At 36.5% G+C, this 15,206-nt stretch overlaps 1 long non-coding RNA gene and 1 pseudogene across 1 annotated transcript in view; both read right to left on the reverse strand.

Moving 5' to 3' along the window:
* Positions 1-961: 961 nt before the first annotated feature.
* Positions 962-2,896, reverse strand: LOC118621796 (annotated as a pseudogene).
* Positions 2,897-4,322: 1,426 nt separating this feature from the next.
* Positions 4,323-15,206, reverse strand: part of LOC118621797 — a 50,634-nt gene continuing 39,750 nt past the window's right edge. The window contains exon 4 of the long non-coding RNA XR_004957790.1: positions 4,323-4,416. This is a non-coding gene — a long non-coding RNA (uncharacterized LOC118621797). The remainder of the gene's footprint in view (positions 4,417-15,206) is intronic.

Consider the following 15,206-nt stretch of genomic DNA (forward strand, 5'->3'; position numbering starts at 1 on the left):
TCAAAGGCTATTTGGTTCCACTCTAGTGATTGGCAATTTCACGAGACATTTCACAATTCTAATGCATATTGCCGGTCACTTACTTAACCAAGCAATATGCTCTGTCAAAGAACTCTTCCAAGTCAACACACACAAAAAAAGGCCTTGATGTGGAACATAGAAAAAGCACTACTCAAATGAAAAATTACTAAAACAAACAAGATTATTCCCTCCCACACCTCCTTCCCTCTTGGTGGACCTGTTCCACTGAATTTGTGGTTACCTCAAGATATAACTCAAAGTTTAAATTATCAATCACAGTCCTACAATGAGCATCTGAACACATCAATTATTTGAGAGCGGCATGTTCCAGGAAGTCCAATACAGCCATAGCCCACTACAGAGAGCATTCCTTAAGGGTGGGGCATAGGACAGGTTAATTAAGGTTATTTAAATTTTCATCTTTTACAGCAGATCAGAACCCAGATGGCTGCCTTTCTGCAGGATTTCTGATAGGAACCCAATAAATCTGGTTTCAAATTAGTTTCTCATCATTACTTACTATCTATAACCTTCTTATCCAGAAGTTGTGATCCACATGAAGTCCACAGTGAGTGCAGAAAATCTGAGGTGGTCAACCTTATAAAGGCTTAGTATCTGAACATAAAAAGATTTTGAAATTACCACTGGCTGTAGTTTATGTGGGGTTTCGTTTGTGTTTGTTTGTTTGGATTGCAGAGTAATTATTATGAAAGAACTCTGCTGAATCTAGTTCACACATTTATAACAATCACAATCCTCATAAATTCAATATACATAGTAACTGTGACACTTGAAACTTCCATAGTGTAACATGGCTGGTCATTAATATAGAGGGTCTGCATAGATTGCTGTAGACCCAGCAGAGATCAGATGATGAATGGCTATTCGTGATGGTTAGCTGTGGTCTAGTTATTTGAGAAGGGTTAGCAAAAACCATTCCTTAACTGTGTTGTGTGTGGCTGTTTTTCTGATTTTCAAGCATAGCATACTGCTTGTCTAGCTGAAGTTTAAGGAACTGGTTTCTTGAAACCTCATCCCTACCTCTAGTTTTGTGCCTTACTACTTCAAAGCTCTTCTCCATTTCCTTTTCCTTAAGAGAAAATAAATGTAATCAGTAAAAATTTCTTGAAGTTATCTTTAAAATATTCTTTCTTGAGTAAAAAAAAAAAAAAAAAAAAAGCCATCCCTTAGAGGAATCTTGAGAGAGAGACAGGAGGAGAAAACTAATATATAAAATAAAATCCTTATCAAATTATTTTTAAGGCTTCAGTTGAACAGAAAACATAGAATACTGGAACTGAAGCTCTATAGTCCCATTTTCTGCGGTAGCAAATCTACTGTAGTGTTTAGTACGATTAACTACGAACCTATTTTGGGACCAACTTGAAGACAACCAGAAAGCCAAAAAGCTGTCTAATAACCTGCTGATTCCTTCTAAGACTCACTTTTACTGTTAGCAAATAATAAACAATACATCTCTCTTTCTTTATGCATAAGTAAAGGCAACAATTTTTTCACTCAAGTGAAGTTCTACTAATTATCCAATTACTTCTCCTCACTTTTACTTCATGAGAGTGGATCAGATAGAGATGAGTGTGATGAACCACTGCCCCTTATTTCGTAGGACAGGGCAGAGGAGCAAGTTCAAGTGGAGGTTTAAATTCAAGACAGCTGTGGTCTCAAAGAGGCAAAAAAGGTGGGATTTACTTTAAAAGTCACCCCCACCCTCCAAAAATAGACCCACAATTATTTCCATCTGATATTATTTACATTTCTTTGCCATCTCTCAGCCTGCCAGGATCGGTGCAATGCAATAAAACTACAAGCATGTGCTGCTTGGAGTGAGGGGAAGCTTTGCAAGGTAGCAAATGCTCCAGATCTCTGGGTGCAGTCCCATTTATTTGCAGATTGGTACTCCCAGGTCACAAATGGATTTAAGTAAATTATTTCCTTGAGATGGCATTACTGCATGCACCCTAGCTTGGTCTCTTGCTTTTTACAGGAAGAGAACTTGAAGCCAAAAGACAACAAACCCTTCTTCACATGCAAATGAAGCACCCAATACACATGGGAAGGCCAGGTTCCCCCCCACCCCCCCACCCCCCGCCCCAGGCTAGGATTCTGAGAATGCATTAACACGAGGTCGAGAGTGCTTAACACAAAGTTAAAAAACGTTCATCTTTCAACCCCATATTTCTTCCCTTTTTTTTTTTTTTTTTTTTTTTTAATTCATGGCTCTAAACAAAATGTGATGTGCCATATGTGGTCATTTAACTCCAGGTAGCATCCACGTTAAGTACCTGTTTCAGCTTTCTGATTTTCTACATGTCTGACAGTGGACTTCAGGGATAGGAACTGTGTATCATGGTATATTTCTGGTGGTCTTTGTGGTGCTTCCCCTGTTGTGGTTAACCGGGCTTCAGGAGGCCTATACACACAGCTAGTCACTGCCTGTTCTGGGGTTTCTGTAATAATTACTGGAGCAAGAGGTGCTAGTACTCGAGCTGTTTTATTCCAGGGACCTGAAGATGTTTTACCACCACCTCCACCTTCTTCCCATTTAGAACCTGGATCTTCTCATTTTCACTATGATCTTCTTTCTTTTCACTTATTTGCATTGCCTGAACTCTGAGGCTGCTCTAATCAAGCTTTTTTTGCTCATATTCTTTCCACTCATCTTCATCCATCGTCAGGACCTCCATGGAGGCCACCCCCTTCTACCCCAGTACCCATGGTCCAGCCAACCCACTGGGCCCCAGGCCCGCTCCATGGCACTCGCTGCCCCATTGCTTTGCTCCTTTTTCTTTTTCTTTTTCTTCTTCTTGTCCCTCTTGGCAAAGTAGTTGTCCAGGCTCTACTCCTCCATCTCAGCCATGGCCATGCCTCCTCCACCAGGATGGGTGGGGCCAGTGGGCCAGTCTCCGACTTCAGGGTCTATGCTGGCTCTGCACTCAGGCTCCAGGCACCACAAAGCCTCAGCCCTTCAGTCCTCTGAGTCCCAGAAGCCTGTGCCACTCCATGGGCTTTTTTGTTTTGGTTTTTTAATCTTTATTGTTGAAAGTATTAGAAATGCCCCCCCTTTTCCCCCAATCACCCCCTCCACCAGATCCTGCTCCTTCTCTCCCCCAGGCCTTCACCCCACTATTGCCTGTGTCTATGGGTAATGCATATATGCATATATATTTTTTGGTTAATCTCTTCCCATCCCCATGCCCATGTTCCTCTGAGATTCATCTGCTCAATGGATCTATTTTATTCATTAGTTTATTTTGTTCATTAGATTCCACATATAAGAGAGATCATGTGGTACTTGTCTTTCTTTGACTGACTTATTTAACTTAGCATAATACTATCCAGGTCCCTCCATGTTGACTACAGATTAACACAATCCCTATTAAAATATCAATGACACATTTCACAGACCTAGAACAAATACTCCAAAAACTTATATGGAACCAAAAAAGACCCTGAATAGCGACAGCAATCTTGAGAAAGAAGAACAAAGTAGGAGGGATCACAATATCAGATATCAAATTATACTACAAAGCCATTGTAATCAAAACAGCCTGGTACTGGCACAAGAACAGGTATGTACTGGCATAAGAACGCAGAAATCAACCCAAGCCATTACATTCAATTAATATTTGACAAAGGAGGTAAGAAATGGAAAAAAAGACAGTCTTCAATAAGTGGTATTAGGAAAAATGGACAAGCAAAAAAATGAAACTAGACCACTAACTTACACCACACACAAGAATAAACTCGAAATGGATAAAAGACTTAAATGTAAGTTGTGAAACATTAAAAATCCTGGAAGAAACCACAGGCATCAAAATCTTACACTCCTTGGTCTTTAATTAGATGAATTTCATATAAATTCTTTCTCGCGGATTAAAAATAAACCTCAGCCATTTCATTAAATTCTGTTATTTGTCCTTCGTGTCTCTAGCCTCCAATTATCTACCAGCCTATCAGTACCATGGGAGGAGCTTGAGGCAGCAATGAATTCAAGAACCTTCTAAGCACACAAAGAAACAAAATTGCCCCCCAAAGCATTAGTATTTGGTGCCTCTTCCACACAATCTGGTTCTTTAATTCTTTCTCCTAAAATAACTGAAGCCCCATGAGAAATTTACTATCTCTTCCTCTTCCACTTCCTTCATTTAAGTCGTCTTATTTGGCCCTAAACTCACCAATATAGCAAAAACAATGATAAAATGAATTATATAAAAGCAAGATTAGATTGTGTTCTATGATATAATATTTATCTGTGATGAAAGAGAATTACAAATCCAACTTACTGGCTATCATTTTCCAGAGTGTGCTGATAAAAAGCAGGCTTTGAAATCCAGTAAATGTTCTTATAAGCAGAGTTGGCTCCATAATTTGTGAGGCCTAGCGTAAAATGAAAGCACAAATCCCTTGTTCAAAGTGCTAGAAAAAAAGGTGCTATTGAAAATACTAAAACATAAAGCTTCTCCCTTTCTTCCATGACATTTTATGGTGTTTTTAAATTTGCTACTTAATGTTCTTCTAAGTTAAGACAGATTAAAAATTTTAAGTATTAGCATGAATTTTACTATTCATATTCATATTGCAGTAAGTTTTTAAATACAAGGCATTTAACTGGTATGCAGAATCATCAAAATTACACAATTCATACTTCATAGTTTATACATGCATATGTATTTCATTCTTAGCAAAAGAATAGAAACACTGCACAAAACTAACTCAACTATTTTTACTGCTTTTCTTGGTAACAGTACATTACCAACACTGTCTACATTTGGGTTACTACATTTGGGAGAACTGGGAAAAAGAAAATATCCTTCCCTTTTTATATTATCATTTCTAGCATGAGTAATGGGCTAACAAAGGGCCAGTAGAGGTTTCCATTGTTATTTATGTTTCTTGGAATGCCATTGCCTTCTTCTGCATTCAAAGCAAATTTTGACTCAGAAAAAAAGCATAGCCTATCAGGCTGTCGGCACCCCAACTTAGTCATAGACATAACACTTGCCTTGCATTTGAATCTCACTGAAGTCCCAGGCATTACGCATTCACTAGAATTCTGTGTTCATGGAGCACTGTGAGCACTTTATGTGAATGGAGTGGCATGAAAAGACAGACGCACATATAAAATATACCTCCTCTGCTCATGCATATGCTCCATTGCCCCACCAGACTCCACTTACATAACACAAGCTCAAAGGTAAAATTATTAATAATATCAAGACAGTGACAGTAGAGTATTAAACCAAGCAGCCTCTTTGAGCACAGGGCCATGTATGACTGCATAGGCCATAAAACTAGCCTGCTTGTGAGGTTGACTAGAACAGAAAAGCTTCTTTCTTCTTTAATAAGAGAGAGGAACAGGAACTATGTTTACTGAGTACTTACTATATGCTGAGAACTAGTTTAAATCTTTCACATACAATACCTTATTTAATCATCAAGTAATACTTGGGGGTATTTTTTATCCCTATTTATAAAGGGGGAAATTTGAGATTTTAGAGGTTAAGTGATTTGCCCACTATCTCTCATCTAAAAGGTGATGGATTAGGGATTTTAATCCAGGTTTGACTGATGTCAAAGCTCATTACATCCCACTACCTCAAAAGCATTTAGTTCAGATTTTATATTACAAAATATTTTAAAATTATTCCTTTCAAATGTAGCACATGTAATAAATATATGCTAATGAAACCAAGTATAAATTAATAAAATAGCATGATTCACATGCTATTAAAAAATTTCATCTAGGCTTCTAGTTTAATATGACAGATTAAGCACACGCATTTACTTTGTCTACCTCCCAAGGTTTCATTAAAATGATAATATGCTTCTTTTTAAAGATATAAACTGCCAACTACAAAGAACAGAGAATGGGAGCTATTGGTGAATAAGCAATTCCAAAATCAAAAGAAACAATTCACAAAGAAAAACATGTAGTATAATTCCATTATAAAGTTATAAAACAGGTATACTAATCGGTGTTTAGAAATACTTACATAGATGATAAAACTATTTTTAAAAGCAAAGGAATGATTAATACAACCTTCAATGTAGGAGCTACCTATGGTACAGAAGAGAACACAGGGGCTTATATGGTGCTATTTCCTTTCTTACCAAAGGTTGATAGGTACGTGGGTAATCATTTTGTTATACATTTATACATACAATGATTAATGTCTTGAAAAGATACTGCATTTGTAAAAAACAAACAAACAAACTACAAGGCAGTATCATAAAATAAGAAAAAAAAATTAAAAATTAAAATTTGATTGCCAAATAAAAATTCAATAGAAAAGTTAGAGAGTGAATTTAAAGAAATCTCTCACATTGCAATACAAGGAGACTAAAACATGGGAGAAAAGACAAGAGATCCCAAAGATTATTCCAAGACACTTTACACCCAAAGAATTCCAGAGAGAAAAAATAGAAAGAAGGGAAAATTATCACAGACCTGATAATAGATAATTCCTTTGAAGATGTATCCTGTCCTTAAACCCAAAGAACTCATTCTGTGTCTAAGACTTCAATATGTTTTGGCAAAATGTCATATCTCTGAAGATAGAGAAACAGTCCAAAAGCTACCAAGGAAAAAAGACAGCTTATCTACAAAGGAATAAAAATCAGAGATATTTTAGCCGTGTCAAGAAAACATAGGGTGTGGAAAAACAATGGAACAAAGCCTTCAAAATTCCCAGGGAAAATTATTTTTACCTCAGATTTCTATAGCCAACCTCATAATCACTTATGAGGAAATTATGAAGGCGTTTTCAAATTTGTAAGGACACGGAAGTTTACCTTAAATGCACCCTTTCTTAAGAATGGACATGTATTTTAAGATAATAGGGAAGCATTCCAACAAAACATAAAAGAAGGTCACCTAAGGCCCCCCGAAAATAGTGATTCCCCACTCAAGATAACAGTGGAGGAAAATTCCAGGGTGACAGCCATATGGCTGTCCTAGAGAGAACCCTAGTAAACACTGGAGCCAGGAGACAGAGGGTTGGGGTAGAAAGACTCAGGGAAAAGTGAGGATTAACAGAACAGATATTATGGTTAGGAGTTTGAAAAAGCTTGAGTATAAAACAAAGGTATTGGTGAAGTGTAAAAAGGAGAATCTGTTTGAACTTCACACAAATAACATTCTCCATTGAGTGGCACAGTGGTTAAAACAAGGAATGTTACTGGCAAGTTACTTTGCTCTACAGTGACCAATATGTATGTGTGCTTGTGTCAGCTCTGGCCCTCTAGGAAGCAGTGATCAAGGCAGAGTTAGAACTGCAAGAGATTTATTGGGTGGGATGCCTGTGTAAGATAAAGGGGAGAAGGGATAGGAGTAGGCAGCAAAAGTTTTCAATGCTCAATGTAGATCTGACATCTGCAAAAGGAAAGGAAGGCGGCTTGGGCAGGAAGAACCACTCTAAAAAAAAACTCTCAGCCAGCCCAACAGGGAGCTGCTACAAAGTAAAAATTGCCTTTTGCATGAGTCTCATGTTGGGTAGCAATGGCTAGTACCTAGAACCCCCACCATGCTCAATCATTAAGTAGATTTGCCCAGAGAGAGTAAAGGAGAGCAGGTCCTCTGCTTGAACATTTTGATGAATCTCAAATGTGCTGTAGCTGACTACACTTTGTTGCAGAAGCTCTCTTAAAAAGAGACCTGATTCTATTTTGTTAGCTATTTTGTTCATTAGATTTCACATTTAAGTGAAATGATATGGTATTTATTTTTCTCCAGCTGGCTTATTTCACTTAGCATAATACTGTCCAGGTCCATCCATCTGTTGCAAAAGGTAAGATTTCCTTCTTTTTCACAGCTGAGTAGTATTTCATTGTGTAAATATACCACAGTATTTTTATCCACTCATCTACTAATGGGCACTTGGGCTGCTTCCAAATCTTGGCTATGAAACCTATATAATTTCATTAGCCAATGCTACTCCAGTGAATTCTATAAAAAGTTTTAAAAAGAGAGACAGACTGACCGACCTGTGTGGCATAGCATACTTCTTCCAATATATGCAACACACTCACCCACACCTCAAAAGACACCACCTCAAGCCTTTATCCAGTTACTGGGTTACCTCAAAATCTTTTTTTTCTTCAGTGATATGTACTCCTTTACATCAAGTCCAGATATCATTTAGTCATTTATGCCCCCCCAAAAAATGGCATTTGCCTTACCCAATGTACCCTGTAGTAGAGGAGGTTCAAGATAACTACAACAAAGCTCCCCAATTGTCTACTATCTATAGTGATATGAAATACATTTTTTGTGAAAAAACCTTATGCAGGTTGCTCATATAGCTTATTTTTTCTAACTGACATTTGAATAACATGGTCATGGTGATAAGGGCCTCTTGTATCATCAAGAATAATTGCTCCTTGTCTCCCTTGTATCCTTGATTTCTTGCTCCTCCCATGGGGATAGTTATATTCTGCATGAAGCTTTAAGAGAAGAAACAAAACAGGCTCAGGGGCCAAAAGGATTCATAACAATAAATAAACTAGACTCAAAGCATTACATGTAAGTAATTATGTATATTTAAAATTATTTAATATAGGGCATATTTTATGACATAAAACATCTAATATGTATTCTTAAATTAAAAATTAATCTTAAATTTGAAAAATTATATAAGCCCATATTGTGAAAATTCCCAGAGCTCATGAGTATCTCTATTAGCCAATCTAAAAGACCTCAGTTCTGCTATCCACTTGTCTGTTGTCCTCATAGTCCTCTAGTTTTGCCCTCTGGGGGTTACTTTCTGGTCCATCATCCTCCTTGGACACAATTGAAGTGAGGCCGCACAGCTTTCATAACCTACTTCCCACCAATGTAGGTTTGCAGATTTGCAAGTTGTTTATGAGGTCAAAAGAAAAAAAAAATATATATATATATATATATGTATATATATATACACACACACATATACATATATACATATATATACACACACATCATAGGCATTTTCAGGCCTGGCATTTGGATTATTTGGCAATAACATCCCCTCAAAACTTACTAGTTTTCTAGTCTTTTAGTTTTCAAGGGATAGGCAGAAACATTTCTTCAACAGATCATTTCAAGACTTTAGGACTGGCATTTTATTCACTACTTCTGTACTCTGCCTAGAACATTCTCTGTCAGTTACCAAAAGCCAACTGAGTAATGGGTGGCAGGGCAACACCCTTAATCACATTTTGGTAGCTAGACTGGTTTCCATAGTCTAACAGGGTTACTTGAAAAGATTTGGGGACTTATAATCTGCTAAAACTGACAGTTCTACAATTGCTTGAAATAGGATTACAGGATCAGTTTAATTTTTCAGCCTTTTAAGGCCCCAAATTACCAAAACCACAGTCTTCTGAGGTTGCCTCAGACACAGAGTCCCTCATCTTACATTTCCTTCCATTTCTACTTGAAACTAGCTGAATCTAGCCTCAGCTCTCCTCTTTGTTACAGTGCATTTTAAACAAGGTATGAAGCAACCAACAGACATTGAATTTTTCTCACCATTTCCCCTGGAGTTATTGGCTCATTTGGCCCATAATCTGCCTGTCCAGGTATATTTGCCACTGTTTTTGCCATATCATAAAAAAGTGTAACCAATCCCCTTTACATTCTGTAATGTCTGTATCCTTGAAATTATCAAACAAGTATATCTATTTAAGTTTCTGTTATGTTCTATACTTTACTTTCACATGCCAAATTTTATATTAGTTATGATATAGGTTCAGCTGCATAAAATAGAAACCTGAGTTACATATCTTTAAAAAGATAGAAGATTACTCAAAAAATTAAAAATGGAACTTCCATTTGACCCAGTGATCCCACTTCTAGGAATATACCCTAAGAAGCCTGAAATACCAATCAGAAAGAATATATGTACCCCCATGTTTGTAGCAGCACTATTTACAATAGCTAAGATCTGGAAACAGCCCAAATGTCCATCAGTAGACAAATGGATAAAAAAGCAGTGGTACATATACACAATGGAGTACTATGCAGCTGTAAGAAAGAAAGAACTCATCCTTTGAGACAACATGGAGGGACCTGGAAAGTATCATCCTAAGCAAAACAAGCCAAACAGAGAAAGATAAGTATCATATGATCTCACTTATTTGTGGAATATAATGAACATAACAGACTGAGGAATGGGGTAATCCCAGAGATGTGGAAGCAGGGTACAGACTGATAATTCCCAGAAGAGGGGGCGGGGGGGAGATAAACCACAGAATTTATATGCATGTATGCATGAACAATGGACATGGCAAACAAGGCTAGGGACAGGGTGGGGAGGAATGGGGAGGGGGGAATCAGTGGGAGAAAAAGAAGAAACATCTGTAACAAAAATAAATTAATTAATTAAATAAAATAAATAAATGAATAAGATAGAAGATTATTTCTTTCACCCATACAGCAGCAGGATAAAAGAAAGGGGAATAAGCCCCTTCCTTTAAGGACATGTCATTTGCCTCACAACCCCAGGCTAGAACATACTACGTGATCATAGTTTAGTGAAGGAAAGCTAGGGAATAAATGGCCATGTACCCCCCTAAGAAATCCCAGGGTTCTCTTGCTGTAGAAAGAGAAAAGATATTCAAAGACAACCAGTACCTTGCCTTGCCCCCTATCCAATAGGTAATGTCCAGACTAATTCTCCTAAGACAGAATTTACTTCATCAAGACTGACAATAAATCCTAGTGCCCAGCACATTAGAAAAAAAAAAAATCAGTTTTTCTATGTCCTAACTTTCAAGTCTCCTTAATCATATCTCTTTCGAAGCCAAGCACAAATGTGGTCTTTTTAAAATAAAATATCAGGCTGTTTCAGACTGATCTCTCCATTCTTGGTCTCAGTGAAGCAGTTTAGCCTCTGATTATTCTCTAATTTTTAGTGTGTGTATGTTTTGTCTATAAAGAATGATATGGCCTGGGGCAATCAATATTAATTTTTATGGATATGGAAAGTAATGACTTGAGATATATCTGTATATATATAATATAATGGTAGGGAGACTTCTATTTCAAAATAAATCTTGAATTTGTAAATAAAATAGTACTTTACCTTGATATAATGCTATTCCTTTGAAGAGTTTGAATTGTTTTAAAATTTATTTTGCCATTTATTTGTACTATCACTCTGTGATGTAGATGAGAAGAGGTAGATATAATGTAATGATTAACATTCTAAAGGGAGAATGTATCTTTGAGAAATTTTATTTGAAAGTTGAAAGACTATATCTTTTCATCTTTTGCTAAGAATTGTGAAGAACATAAAATATATTGAAACATATATAAATATAAGTTTATAGTGTATGTATCCCTTTTCCTTAAAAACTTATATATCAATGCTTATAACCTACAGACTAAAAAATGAAACACATAAAAATATCATATGCTTTGTTTTAAGACGGTAGATGGTGTGAAATGTCACCCTATCTCTGAAAGCCAAGATATGTCTATAGTAAATCCTGAAAGCAAAAATCAACTTAACACACCAAGACACATAGTAATCAAAGTGCCAAAAATTCAAGACAAAGAGAGAATCCTAAAAGCAGCAAGAGATAAGCAACAGGTTACCTACAAAGGAAACCCCATAAGGCATTCAGCTGACTTCTCACAAGAAACACTACAGGCCAGAAGGGAATGGCATGAGGTAATCAAGGTCATGAAAAACAAGGATCTGAAACCAAGACTACTCTACCCAGCAAGGCTATCATTCAATATAGAAGGTCAAATAAAGAGCTTCCCAGATGAAAAAAAAAAAAAAAAGGCTAAGAGAATACATTAGCACCAAACCATTACTGCAAGAAATGTTAAAAGGACTGCTGTAATTAGCAGGACAAATGGGAAGAAAAATAGAACCACACTAAACAAAAATGGCAATGAGTAAGTACATATCAATAATCACCTTAAATGTAAATGGATTGAATGCTCCCATAAAAAGACACAGAGTAGCTGACTGGATAAGAAAGCATGACTCATCTATATGTTGTTTACAAGAAACACACCTCACAACAAAAGACACACATAGGTTAAAAGTAAAGGGATGGAAAAAAATATTCCAAGCAAACAGAAAGAAAAAAAACCTGGGGTAGCAATACTCATATCTGATAAAATAGATTTCAAAATGAAGGCCATAACTAGAGACAAAGAATGCCACTACATAATATTGAAAGGATCTATCCAACAGGAAGATATAACCTTGATAAACATATATGCACCCAACATAGGAGCACCAAAATATATTAAAATTTTTCTGGAGGACTTCAAAGGAGAAATCAATAGCAATACAATCATAGCAGGAGACTTCAACGCCCCGCTGACATCACTGGATAGATCCTCTAGAAAAAAAATTAGCAAGGAAACAGAGACTCTAAATGCAGCACTAGACCAAATGGATTTAATAGATATCTACAAAGAATTACACCCCAAAACTACAGAATTCACATTCTTCTCAAGTGCACATGGGACACTCTCAGAGATAGACCACATGTTAGAACACAAACTAAGTCTCTACAAGTTCAAGAACACTGAAATCATATCAAGCATCTTCTCAGATCACAATGGCATGAAACTAGAAATCAATTGCAACAAGAACATGCAAAGACATTTGAACACATGGAAGCTAAATAGCATGTTATTAAACAATAAATGGGTTACCAAGGAGATCAAGGAAGAAATTAAAAACTTCCTGGAAACCAATGAAAATGAACACACAACAACACAAAATCTATGCGATGCAGCAAAAGCAGTTCTGAGAGGGAAGTTCATAGCACTACAGGCCTACCTCAAAAAACAAGAAAAATCTCTAATAGACTATCGAACCTCACAACATAAAGAAGTAGAGAGCAAACAAAAAGAAAACTCCAGAGCAAGTAGAAGGAAGAATATAGTAAAGATCAGAGCAGAAATAAATGACATAGAGTCCAAAAAACAATTCAAAGGATCAATGAAACAAAGAGCTGGTTCTTTGCAAAGATAAACAAGATTGATGGACCCTTAGCTAGACTCACAAGAAACAAAGAGAGAGAACCCAAACACACAAAATCAGAAATGAAAGAGGAGAAGTAACAACTGACACCACAGAAATACAAAAGATCATCAACAACTACTATGAACAATTATATGGCAACAAATTTGACAATCTAAGCGAAATGGACAAATTTCTAGAAACACATATTCTCCCAAAACTGGACTGGGAAGAGATAGAAAACTTGGACAGACCAATAACAACAGAAGAAATTGAAGATGTAATCAAGACTCTCCCAGCAAACAAAAGCCCAGGCCCAGATGGCTTCACGGGGGAGTTTTACCGAACATTCAAAGAAGAAATAACACCCATTCTCCTCAAACTATTTCAAAAAATTCAAGAAAAAGGAAGACTTCCAAACTTGTTTTATGAGGCGAGCATAATTCTAATTCCAAAACCAGAAAAAGACGCTACAAAGAAAGAAAACTACAGGCCAATATCCCTGATGAACATAGATGCCAAAATCCTGAACAAAATACTAGCAAATCGGATCCAGCAATACACCAAAAAAAAAATTATTCACCATGACCAAGTGGGATTCATCCCAGGGATGCAAGGCTGGTACAATATTCACAAATCAATAAATGTGATACACCACATAAATAAAATGAAGAATAAAAATCACATGATCATATCAATAATTGGCGAAAAAGCTTTCGACAAAATCCAGCATCTATTTCTGATAAAAACACTCAGCAATTTGGGAATAGAGGGATCATACCTTGAAATAATAAAGGCTATATATGGAAGACCTACAGCCAACATCATACTCAATGGGCAAAAACTAAAAGCATTTCCTTTAAGATCAGAAAGAAGGCAAGGATGCCCACTTTTGCCACTCTTATTTAACATAGTACTAGAAGTCTTAGCCACAGCAATCTGACAGGAAGAAAAAATAAAAGGAATCCAAATTGGAAAGGAGGAAGTGAAACTGTCATTATTCGCAGATGACATGATACTATATGTAGAAAACCCCAAACACTCCATCAAAAATTTACTAGACTTAATAAATGAATTTGGAAAAGTAGCAGGATACAAAATTAACATCAAGAAATCGATGGCGTTCTTATACACCAATGATGAACTCACAGAAAGAGAAACTAAGAGAACAATCCCATTTACCATTGTGGCAAAAAAATTAAGATACCTAAGAATAAACTTAACCAAAGAAATAAAGAACCTATTCGCAGAAAACTACTGGTCATAGAAAAAAGAAATAGAGGAAGATATAAAAAAGTGGAAGCACATACCCTGTTCATGGATTGGAAGAATTAACATCATTAAAATGCCCATATTACCCAAAGCAATCTATAGATTCAATGCAATCCCCATCAAAATACCAATGGTATATTTCACAGAATTAGTACAAATACTTCAAAAGTTCATATGGAACCAAAAAAGACCTCAAATAGACACGACAATCTTGAAAAAGAAGAACAAAGTTGGAGGGATCACATTACCAGATTTCAGGTTATACAACAAAGTGACTGTAATCAAAACAGCCTGGTACTGGCACAAGAACAGGCATATAGACCAGTGGAACAGAACAGAGAACCCAGAAATGGACCCAAGGCAATATGCTCAATTAATATTTGACAAAGGTGGCAAGAGCATACAGTGGAGTAAGGACAGCCTCTTTAATAAATGGTGTTGGGAAAATTGGACAGCTACTTGCAGAAAAATGAAACTAGACCATCAACTTACACCATACACAAAAATAAACTCAAAATGGATAAAAGACTTAAATGTGACTCATGAATCCATAAAAATCCTAGATGAAACTGTAGGCAACAAAATTTCAGACATCATACGCAGCAGAATTTTCACTGATACATCACCTAAGACAATAGAAACAAAGGAGAAAATGAACACATGGGACTACATCAAACTCAAAAGCTTCTGCACAGCGAAAGATACAATCATCAAAACGAAAAGGCTACCCACTGTATGGGAAAGCATAATTGCCAGTGTTATATCAGATAAGGGGTTAATTTCCAAAATATATAGAGTGCTCATACAACTCCACAAAAGGAAGACAAAGAACCCAATTAAAAAATGGGCAGAGGAACTAAATAGACACCTCTCCAAACAGGACATACAAATGGCTAAGAGACATATGAAGAAATGCTCAAACAT

The sequence above is a fragment of the Molossus molossus genome, unplaced genomic scaffold (genome assembly GCF_014108415.1).
Source record: "Molossus molossus isolate mMolMol1 unplaced genomic scaffold, mMolMol1.p scaffold_m16_p_8, whole genome shotgun sequence".
In the NCBI taxonomy this organism is placed as follows: Eukaryota; Metazoa; Chordata; class Mammalia; order Chiroptera; family Molossidae; genus Molossus; species Molossus molossus.